The following is an 11108-nucleotide window of genomic DNA, read 5'->3' on the forward strand; positions in this document are numbered from 1 at the left end:
CTCTTACCTGTTGGATGACAAGAAGAGGGTGGAGCCATCCTAATTGTCTTCTCTGCTGTTGCAGGTTGTTTCCTGTTTGAAAGAGATTTACCTGGTGTGTGTGCATTTGTGTTGGTTTGTGTATGAGTGTTTTAAGCCAACATTCAGTGAACTCCTAATAAATGTTCCAAACTCTGGGCTACACATTTTATCCAGACCATCTGATTTCATCCCCATATAACTGAGGTAGCTACCACTGTTGTCCTCATTTTAGATGGGGAGCACCCTTAGAGAGGGTAATCCACTTGCCTTGGAGTTCATAGCTATGAAGTGGAGGAGCCGTGATTTGAACACTTCTTCTGCCTCTGCATCCACATACACCATTTCTCCATTGATGCTTTTGGTGGCCTCACTATATATAGCCTGATGAGGCAAAACCCAATCCACCGATAGTTATGAACACAGTGTTTGTGTAGCTTTGGGTTAGATGCAGTTTGTGTTAAAAATTAGCATAAAAAATGAGTGGGGGGTGGGGTGGGGAATCCCCGGGTGGCTCAGTGGTTTAGCGCCTGCCTTCAGCCCAGGGTGTGATCCTGGGATCGAGTCCCATGTCAGGCTCCCTGCATGGAGCCTGCATCTCCCTCTGCCTGTGTCTCTGCCTCTCCCTCTCCCTCTCTCTGTCTCTGTGTCTCTCATGAATAAATAAATAAAATCTTTCTTTAAAAAAAATGAGTGGGAAACTAGGTCTGCCCTCACGATGTTTAGGGTCTAGTTGCAGGGGAGAGGTGGTGAGAAGGATACAAATGGGTAAGAGGTACATTCAACTACTATTTGAGCAACTACTGTAATTTTTTGGAATTTTTAACATCTTCATTGAAGTATACTTTACAGATGAAGACTTAAATCAAGTGATTTGTACAGTAGTGCCACAATCATCATCTATCAGTTTTAGAAAATTTTTTATCTTCTAGAAGTTCCCAGCCCTAATCTAATCTGTTTCCATAAATTTGCCTTTTCAGGTTATTTCATATAATGAAATCTATAACATGTGGTCTTTTGTGTCTTATCACTTAGCGTAATGTTTTCAAGGTTCATCTATGCCACAGCATGTGCTGGTAGTTTGTTCCTTCTTATTCCTAAGTAGTATTCCTTTGTATGGGTATTCCATATTTCACTATTTATCTAATGAGGAAGATCTAATTTCATAATGTTGCTATGAACATCCTCGTGCAAGTCTGTATGAGTAGGTTTTTCCATTTCTTTTGTATAGATAGATACCTAGGAGTCTATGGTAAAAGTGATTTTTTTTTTTTTAAGATTTTATTTATTTGAGAGAGTGAGCGAGAGAGAATGAGAGCATGTTTCTGGGAGAAACAGACTCTGAGATTATGACCCTGAGATAATGACCTGAGCTGAAGGCAGACACTTCACTGAGTCACCTAGGTATCCCCAAATGGTGATTTTATGTTTAGCTTTTGAAGAGACCATCCACTTGTTTTCCCTTTAGCAATCTGAATTCCTTCCCACGAGTTAAAATTGAGGTCAGTAACAGACAAGATGTTATAATAACAACGTCATTGCTAAATAATTTGTGAACAGTTGCTATAGGAATTTGGGTATAATGTGAACCCGTTCATGAGAGAGGTAGGATTTAGATATGCATGGAACTAGGAGGAGATCATTTTTGGGGGGCAGAATTGAAACCAAAGCAGAAATGGTACAAGCACACCTTGGAAATGTGGATTTAGTTCCAGACCACTGCAGTAAAGCGAATATCGCGATAAAGCAAGTCAGATGAATTTTTCTCTACAGGCTATGCTGTAGTCTGTTAAGCCTGCAATAGTATTATGTCTAAAAGATTACATATTTTAATTAAAAAATACTTTATTGCTAAAAATGCTATCATCTGAGCTTTTGGTGAGTTTCAGTCATTGACCATAGATCACTGTAACAAATATGAAAAAGTTTGAAGTATTGTGAGAATTAGCAAAATGTGGCAGACACGAAGTGAGCAATTGGTGATGGAAAAATGGGGCCAACAGACTTGCTGGACACAGGGTTGCCACGAACCTTCAGTCTATAAAAAAACGCAGTATCTGTGAAGTCCAATAAGATGAGGTATGCCTGTGTTAATTTAGTAGGGATGGAGATGTTACACAGTTGATTGCAGGAGACAGTCTGGTAAGGTTGGACCGTTAACGTTTAGAAAATCTGAATTGAGGGATCCCTGGGTGGCGCAGCGGTTTGGCGCCTGCCTTTGGCCCAGGGCGCGATCCTGGAGACCCGGGATCGAATCCCACATCGGGCTCCCGGTGCATGGAGCCTGCTTCTCCCTCTGCCTGTGTCTCTGCCTCTCTCTCTCTCTCTGTGACTTTCATAAATAAATAAAAATTAAAAAAAAAGAAAAAAAAATCTGAATTGAGAGGTTAAGGAGCTTGGACTTTGATAGGCATTGGGGGACTGTGTGTGTGTGTGTGTGTGTGTGTGTGTGTGTGTGTGTGTTTTAAGCAGGGAGAGAGGAGCTTTGGAGTTGGACAGCTGCAGTTTTGAATCCTGGCTGTCATATTACCAATAGAGAGACCAAAGGTCAGCTTGGGTGGCTGATAGTGGGCCTGACTAGATGGCAGGTGCACTTCATTGTAAAGGAAGGAGTCAACTTGAGGTTGGGGGGACCGAGGATGTTGTGGACTGAATGTGTGTGTCCCTTCACATTTATACAATGAAGCCTAATCCCTAATTGGATGGTATTGGAGGTGGAGCCTCTGGGAGGTGATTAGGTCAGGAGGGTGAAGCCCTCACGAGAATGGGATTAATGCCTGAATGAAAAGGACTCAGAGCCTCCTCGTCCTTCCACCATGTGATGACAGAGCCAGGAGATGTGGTCTGTGAGCCAGGAAGTGGGCCCTTACTAGACACTGAATCAGCTGATGCCTTGATTGCACATCTGTTGTTTAACTCACCTGGTCAGTGGTGGTTTTGTTAGAGAAGTCTAAATGGACTAAGACAAGGGAAGAACAATTGAGAAGAGATGCCTGAGTTGAAAAAAATACATGTAGGAAAGTGGGAGCTAGTTTCAGTGGGAAGATGAGAAGGTCAGTGTGGCAAGTGTTGAGTTTAGTGTGATTAGGAGATATTGTACTTTTTGGAATAGAATTTGGGGCCCTAAGTGGAGCTGAGGGAGTCCTTGAGATTGGATAGAGTGGATCTCTGGCTGTGATTGCAAAGGAGCTTCTGGAAGTAGGGAGAAGGTTTGGGGGAGAAGCGGAGAGGTCTGGACAATAATCAGCTTAGTGAGCACCTGGAGGTGGCTGAAGACGATGAAGAGAAGATAGGAGGGGAGCTAGAGGCTCTTCTCATTCTCTCGAGGTCAGATCTGTCCCAAACAGGAGCTGGGGCCAATAGAAAAGTGATCTGTGTACACTGTTCTCTCCCACTGCCATAGAAATCCTTTATTTACCGCAAAGAATTAAAGGCTTTTGACTGAAGGAAAATAAATCTATGAAAATACATAGTAGCCCCAGATAAGAAAGTTGGGCTTGTTACTTTGTGATTTGATTTTTTCCCCTTATGTACCCTGTTTCTTAAATCAGTTACGATCATCTGGTGTCATTTAATATTAATTAACATTACCCACAGCCATCTGCTCTGGCTGGAGTTCTGCATTCATCCATTTCAGCTGTGTGTATCAGCGACAGAATGCTGGCCTTGCTAGCTGGATGTACCAGCTGGACCTGCCAGCGAGACCAGTTCAGAAGTCAGGAGGGGACTTCAGCTTCCTCTGCCATGTCCCTGCTGTCAAACCTTCCACTGATGAACTTTCTGCTCACCCTGGCAATTGAAGTGAAGCCAGAGCATTTTTCTTAGTTGGGAGGTGCAGAGGGCAGGGTGTTTGTTTTTGCTTTCTGGGGGGAAGACTGCGAGATCGTTTGTTTGGAGAGCAGAGTTGGTGGGTTGGCCCTTCTGCCTTAATAAGACATTGTTTAATTGGACCCAGAACTGACACAGCTAAGAGAAAGACCCATAATCAGTGTTTTTTTTTAAAAAAAAAACCAATATCAGTAAACTTTCAGGTGGCTTTGTACCCAGAAGTTAATTTTTAAATCCCCAAGAGAAAGAACAAAGGATCAGAGGATGGCTCTAGGGTCCCTTCTTCATACGTGGCTGGCAGAGCTTGGCCGGCAGTCTTTCAGGGACTAGTCTTGGCGGGGGGTGGGCATTAGTAGGGAAAAACATAAGTCCAATAGGGTTGTGTGGCTCAGTGAGGCTTTGCATGCCTAACTACCATCCCACCTGTCAGAGGACAAGGACATAACTTCATTTTTTTTTTTTTAGAAAGGGAAGTGGGGGAGGGGCAGAGGACGAGAGAATATTAAGCAGGCTCCATGCCCAGTGTGGAGCCCTATGCAGGATTCAATCTCACAACCCTGAGATCATGAGCTGATCATGAGCTGAGATCAAGAGTTGGATACTTCCTTTGCTTGTCTAACAAAACTGACCAAACATGTACCTGGGTGGTTGGGCTGTGACCTGCTTTGGGTCACCAAAGAACTCTAACCTTTCCTTAGACTGAAAACAGTCTGGAAATAAATATTTCCAAAATACCCTCACTGAGGAAAAACAAAAGGCAATAGGATTGGCACAGGCATATTTTGAGCTGATTGCTGAAGAACTTTGACTTTGATTCTCGTGTATTTTACACACATTGGAAGGAAAGAATAAGTGATACCGCCTAGTGTTCAAAGGTACGATAGCAGTTGTGAGGACACTTTGGGGAATATGTAAATGTGCATACCATTGTTTTATGACCCATTTACATGGGTAAATGTATGTCTTACAAGAGAAAAAATTCATCTGCTTTTTCTTTTTGTAGACCTCCGTTACTTTTATGATTACAAAAGAATTATATAAGCATTATAGTAAATTGAGAAAAAAAATCTTAAAGATGCACATATATTTTTTGGATTGGGGTTTATCCTAGATAACTACTGACTTTAAAAACTTTCTTTTGAGGTATTTGTGGATTCTGCTGCTAACTTTTGATCAGAAGTATGATCATTTAGCTAATGGCTGTGTGAATGTCCGTTCGTTGCCTCAAGCTCCTTTGGCTATGTCTCCCCAGATGGCTATCGTCTCCCCAGGCTCCGTGGAGCGGCTCAGGTTCCATGGTCAAGCTTCTGTCCTTCAGCTGCACCTTTTACATTACTGGCATCAAAACAAATATACTACAATTGGATTTTATAACTTTATAATTGGATCTTATAATTTCCTATGAAGTTAGAAAAGGATTTTTGTCACCTTCTGCTTTGTCAGAGTATTTTTACATTTATCACAGCCTCTGACTTTTGAAGCTGTCCTGACACATTCTCCTGCAACAACTTGGGAGGCCCGGACAAGTGAAAGAGGAATTTCACTTCTTTCTTCCTTAGCCTGTCTTCTCTCGGCCACCAGTTACCCAGGCTGATCTGCTTGTGCTCTAGCCTTGAATTCTGATCACCATTTTGTGCTGCTTTGGAAAGCAACCTGGCAGTTCCTCAAAAAATTAAACCTAGAGGTACCATATGACTCAGCAATTCCATTAGTAGATACATACTTGAGATTCGAAAACTCTCTAAACGAGTCTGTACAAAGGCTACACTAGTATTCGTAGCAGCATTATTCATAATAGCCTAAGAGTGGAGACCATCTAAATATCCATCAACTAGTGAATGGATAACAAAATGTGGTAGGTCCCTGCCATGGAGTGTTACTTGGCAATAAGGAGGAGTGATGTATAAGTATGTGCCACAGCATAGATGAACCACGAGAACATGCCAACTTAAAAAGCCGGTTACAAAAGACCACATGCTCTATGACACCACTTACATGGAAGTCCAGACTAGGGAAGCCTACAGTGATAAAGTAGATTAGTGGTTGCCATGATGGGGAGGGGAGAACGGGAAGTGACTGCTAATGGGTATCAAGTTCTTTCTGGGGAGATGGACACGTTCTGGAAGCAGTGGTGATGGTTGTATAACCTGTGAATATACTAAATAGAGAACTATACTCGTTAAAAGGATGAGTTTTGTAGTAGGCAAATTACATCTTAATAAAAAGCTGGAACTGATCTCGCCATTTATCTTCGCAAGTTAATGCTTGTGTGTGTGTTTTTTTTTTTAAATTTTTATTTATTTATGATAGTCACACACACACAGAGAGAGGCAGAGACATAGGCAGAGGGGGAAGCAGGCTCCATGCACCGGGAGCCCGACGTGGGACTCGATCCTGGGTCTCCAGGATCACGCCCCGGGCCAAAGGCAGGCGCCAAACCGCTGCGCCACCCAGGGATCCCTGCTTGTGTTTTTTGTTGGTGGCATTGTGCAGGCAACACCAAATGCTGGGTGCTGCGGGGCTCTCACAGGAAATTATTTAGTCTGCTCGGTAACGTTTGTGTTGGCCATTTATAGAGGAACAAACTGAAGTTTGGAGCACAGGGGTGCCAGCTTGCCATCCTCCAGCCCATCTGTGGTTCCCACCCAGCTCAGCCCATCTGGCCCCAAGCCCTTCTCATATGTTCCACCTTTGGGCCACTGAGGCCCAACACATGGGAGCCAACTTCAGCTCTTCTCTGTCTCTCCACCTGCTCCTGAGAGGAATTTTTTTCCTTTGTGCCTTTTTTCTACTTTTAGTCTACACCACGTTCCTAGATCTAAATGCCATCACTGGTTGCCAGGCCTGTTCAAGACCCCATTAGTCAGTCTCCTATCTTCCAAACTGCCATTCCTCTGATCTACCCAGTACCCTGCTGCCACAACGTTGTGAAGTCTGATTCTTCAAGTCTCATCACTTGCCTGCTCTCACACAATGGCAGCCTGTGCCCCAGTGGATTGAGGGCTCACACCTTGGGCTGGCATCTGTGGCTTTGGGCAGTAATGCTCTCTGCTTGCTTGCCTGCTCCTCCCTCCACATCCTGGAACAGTACTCACTGCTTCTGGGGGCATAGCCATGGCAGGTCGGAGTTCATAGAAGCTCTGCTGACCACTCAGGAGAGAAGCATAGTGTGACAACTCAAAGGGGCAACATTCAGAGGCCTGTAGGGTTCCTCAGCCTTTGTGGGTAACAGAAGAGCAGTGATTTTCAACAGGGGGCAGTTTTGTCCTCTAGGGGACTTGTGCAATGTCTGGAAACTTTTTTTTTAAATTAACACAGCTTGGGGAAAGAAGGGCTACTGGCACCCAGTGGGTAAAAGCCAGGGATGCTACTAAACCTCTTGTCTTGCACAGGACAGCCCGCAGCAAAGAATTATCAAGTCCTAAATATCAGTAGCGCCAAGGTTGAGAAACTAATGAGCTAAGCAAGTAATATTACTCTTTTTTTTTTTTTAAAGATTATTATTTATTTATTCATGAGAGAGACACACAGAACGAGAGAGGCAGAGGGAGAAGCAGGCCCCATGCAGGGAGCCTGACATGGGACTGGATCCTGGGTTTCCAGGATCAGGCCCTGGGCCGAAGGCGACACTAAACCGCTGAGCCACCTGGGCGGCCCAAGTAATTTTACTCTTGAAATGCGGTAAAGAAGGAATGCCTGGGTGGCTCAATGGTTGAGCGTCTGCCTTTGGCTCAGGGCGTGATCCTGGGTCTGAGGATCGAGTCCCACATCAGGCTCCCTATGAGAAGCCTGCTTTTCTCCCTCTGCCTGTGTGTCTGCCTTTGTCTCTCATGAATAAAATCTTTAAGAAAAATGCAGTAAAGAATAAATGAAAATACTAAGTGATTTCAGCTGTGTAATAAAGATTCTTACATATTGGCAAATGCAACACAGGAAGGCCATGTGGAGATGTGGGGCCAGATGGTGAGAGTTTGGTCACCAGCTAAGCACATGATGCTCGCTTCCAGGCCCCTCCCCCAGTGCCATGGTGTCTCACACTTTATCATAGCTTGTGTGACATTGAGTTAACAGTTGTGTGTACTTGCTCATTTACTTGTCTGCATTCTGCACTAGATCTGAGTTCTTTTGGGGCAGGCTTTCAGTCTTGCTTATCATTGAATGCCAGGCTCTTGCACTAGGACCTGACATGTAAAAAAGCTCAACAGACATTTTGAGATTGAATGGAATAGATGAAGTATGTAATTTATATTTTATCTCAGCAAAGGGAAAAAGTGTTACCCTTTGCGACCTATGGAGAATAGATAAAACAGAATGCTAACCCCTTAGATGTCCAAAACCTTTCTATAAGCCTCTCTGGAAGCAAAGAGAATAGAGTATCACAGCAGTCTGGCATCTTGCCTCTCTTTTCTGAGCCTTGCGTATCATGCTGCAGTAACCGTGGGCTGTTACCTCTGTAGGGAGATGGGTAGGAAGGGCTGCAGAGGAGACCCTAGGGAAGAGCTGAAGGATCTGGTACCTTCAGGAAACTGGTAGATTCAGATCAGGGGATGTGGCCATTTCAGTGTCTAGATTGGTGTCAACCATGGCCTCACGTTGGAGACATTAGGAAAGATGTACTGTATGTTACTGGGGAGAGTCTCAGAGACAAGAAATGGGGTGAGGATCAATGTTCAACTCTCTGCTTTTATATACATATAAGCATATGTATATATTTATGTATATGTATATATATCAGGCTTTTTATGTATACTGGACAGCTTGGAGCTGTCTTTGTTCCCTCACTTGATTGGGGAACTGATGGGAAAGATCCACATAAATTCTGTAATGCAAAGATTATTGATGTGTTTGGCACATTGGGGTGGCTTTCTTCCTGAAATATCCTGCAGATTGTACCTCTGATCCTTATGATTAGTTAGAAAACTTTACCTGCAAGAATTATAAACCATTTAAAAAAGGTTTATTGAAAAGACATGGAACAGTATGCAGACGCTATTCAAAGTCTTTGGACTGCACTTTTCTTTTACTTGTGGTTAAAAGGTATGTAACATAATTTACTGTTTTAACTATTTTTAAGTGTACAGTTCTGTGGGATTAAATACAGTTACATTGTTGTACAACCATAACCATCATCTATTTCCAGAATCTTCCTCAACTGAAACTGTATACCTCTTAACTCCCCCATTCTCCCTCCCCCTAGCTTCAGGCACCCACTGTTCTACTTAATGTCTTTATGAATTTGACTGCTCTAGGTCCCTCATATGAGTGAAGTCATAAAACAAACCATGATTATTGGCTTATCTATTGTTTTTGGAAAACTCCTTTCTCTTCCCAACATTAAAAAGCAGTAGAGGGTCACTAGTAAGTTTAAAAAATATAGGAGCCTGTAAAAAACAAAAATCTTATTTCAATCACCCAGAAGGAACCATTGTTAAAATTTTAGTTTGTAGTTTTCCGATTTTGTTGTACATAAATTTTGTTCTACATTGAAAATAGTCATATTGGAACTCCATACAAAGTTTCCAATTTTCCGTTGTTAAATAATAGTGTTATGAACATCGTAGTGTACAATCTTTGATTGCATCTCTGAGATTATTTTCTGAGGATAGAGTTCTAGATCATATTTTTGGGCTAAGATTATAAATAGTTTTAAGACTCTGGATAAGAACATAATTTCAAATTGTTTTCCAGAAATGCTGTCCCAGTGTATGTGAAAATGGCTGTCTTGCCACATTGTCAGTACTATAGCTTATTTTTTGTTTAAAAATTTTGCCTACTTTTACCAATTTATCTTGTTACCATTTTATCTTTTTTTAAATACCAACATCTAAAAATACCTACTGTTAATCTTTGTGTGGTTCTAAATTTTACAGAAAATAGCATCATACTCTACATTCTGTTTTATAAATTGCTTCTTTGAAAATTTAGAAACATTGTGACTCTTGGTTTCAGTATATTTTCTTTGTATTAACTCTTATTATTTAAATATTTTCATTAGTTCAAAAAATTATCAGTAGTACTGCTCTTATAAAAATCCAAAAATTCATGAGTATGAAAATTAAAATAATTATTCTTTAATAACATTTTAAATGCAAATAGAAATATATAAGCATATTTGTTAATTTCAGCAACATCTGTTCATAGAATATATTTTATTTGCAATTTGCTTTTTTTATCAATATTTTATCAGTGACATGTCTGGACATGAAGATTTGTTGCATTCTTTTTTTTTTTTAAAAGATTTATTTTATTTTTTTTAATTTTTTTTTAAAGATTTATTTTAATTTTTTTTTAAATTTATTTATGATAGTCACACAGAGAGAGAGAGAGAGAGAGAGAGAGAGAGGCAGAGACATAGGCAGAGGGAGAAGCAGGCTCCATGCACCGGGAGCCCAACGTGGGATTCGATCCCGGGTCTCCGGGATCACGCCCTGGGCCAAAGGCAGGCGCCAAACCGCTGCGCCACCCAGGGATCCCAAGATTTATTTTAGAAATAGTGTGAGCACATGGCAGAGGGAGAAGGAGAGAGGGAATCCTCAAAGAGACTCCCCACTGAGCAGGGAGGCTGACACAGGCTTGATCCCAGAACTGTGAGATCATGACCTGAGCAGAATACAAAGTCAGCTGCTTAACTGAGCCACCCAGGCGCCCCCTCCCCCCACTTTTTAAAATTGCATGGTTGTTCATAGTGTGGCTATGCAATTTAATCTTTATCCCTTTCATAGGTATTAAGGTGTTTTAGGTTTTTTGTTACAAATGATGCTCTAATATTTTAGAAAAACCCATAGGAGGCACCTGGCTAGCACAGGGGGTGGAACATGAAGCTTTTTTTTGATCTTGGGGTTGTGAGTTCAAGCCTGATGTTGGGTGTAGAGATTACTTAAAAGTGAAATCTTAAAAAAAAAAGAAAAATCATGGGATGGATGAATAATGCTATTGTTAAACATTTTGGTTATTTTCCTTTCTTGCTTTTTTAATTTAAAAAGTTTTTTTTTTAATTTAAATTCAGTTTGACAAGAAATAGTATAACACCCAGCGCTCATCCCATCAAGTGCCCTCCTCAGTGCCCATCACCCAGTTGTTCAATTACTCCATCCTCCTCCCCTTCCACAACCCTTTGTTTGTTTCCCAGAGCTGGGAGTCTCTCATGGTTTGTCTCCCTCTCTAATTTTCCCCACTCAGTTCCCTTCCTTTTCCCCTTATAATCCCTTTCACTATTTCTTATATTCCATGTATAAGTGAAACCATGTGATGATTATCCTTCT

Source organism: Nyctereutes procyonoides, unplaced genomic scaffold, assembly GCF_905146905.1.
Source record: "Nyctereutes procyonoides isolate TBG_1078 unplaced genomic scaffold, NYPRO_anot_genome, whole genome shotgun sequence".
NCBI lineage: Eukaryota > Metazoa > Chordata > Mammalia > Carnivora > Canidae > Nyctereutes > Nyctereutes procyonoides.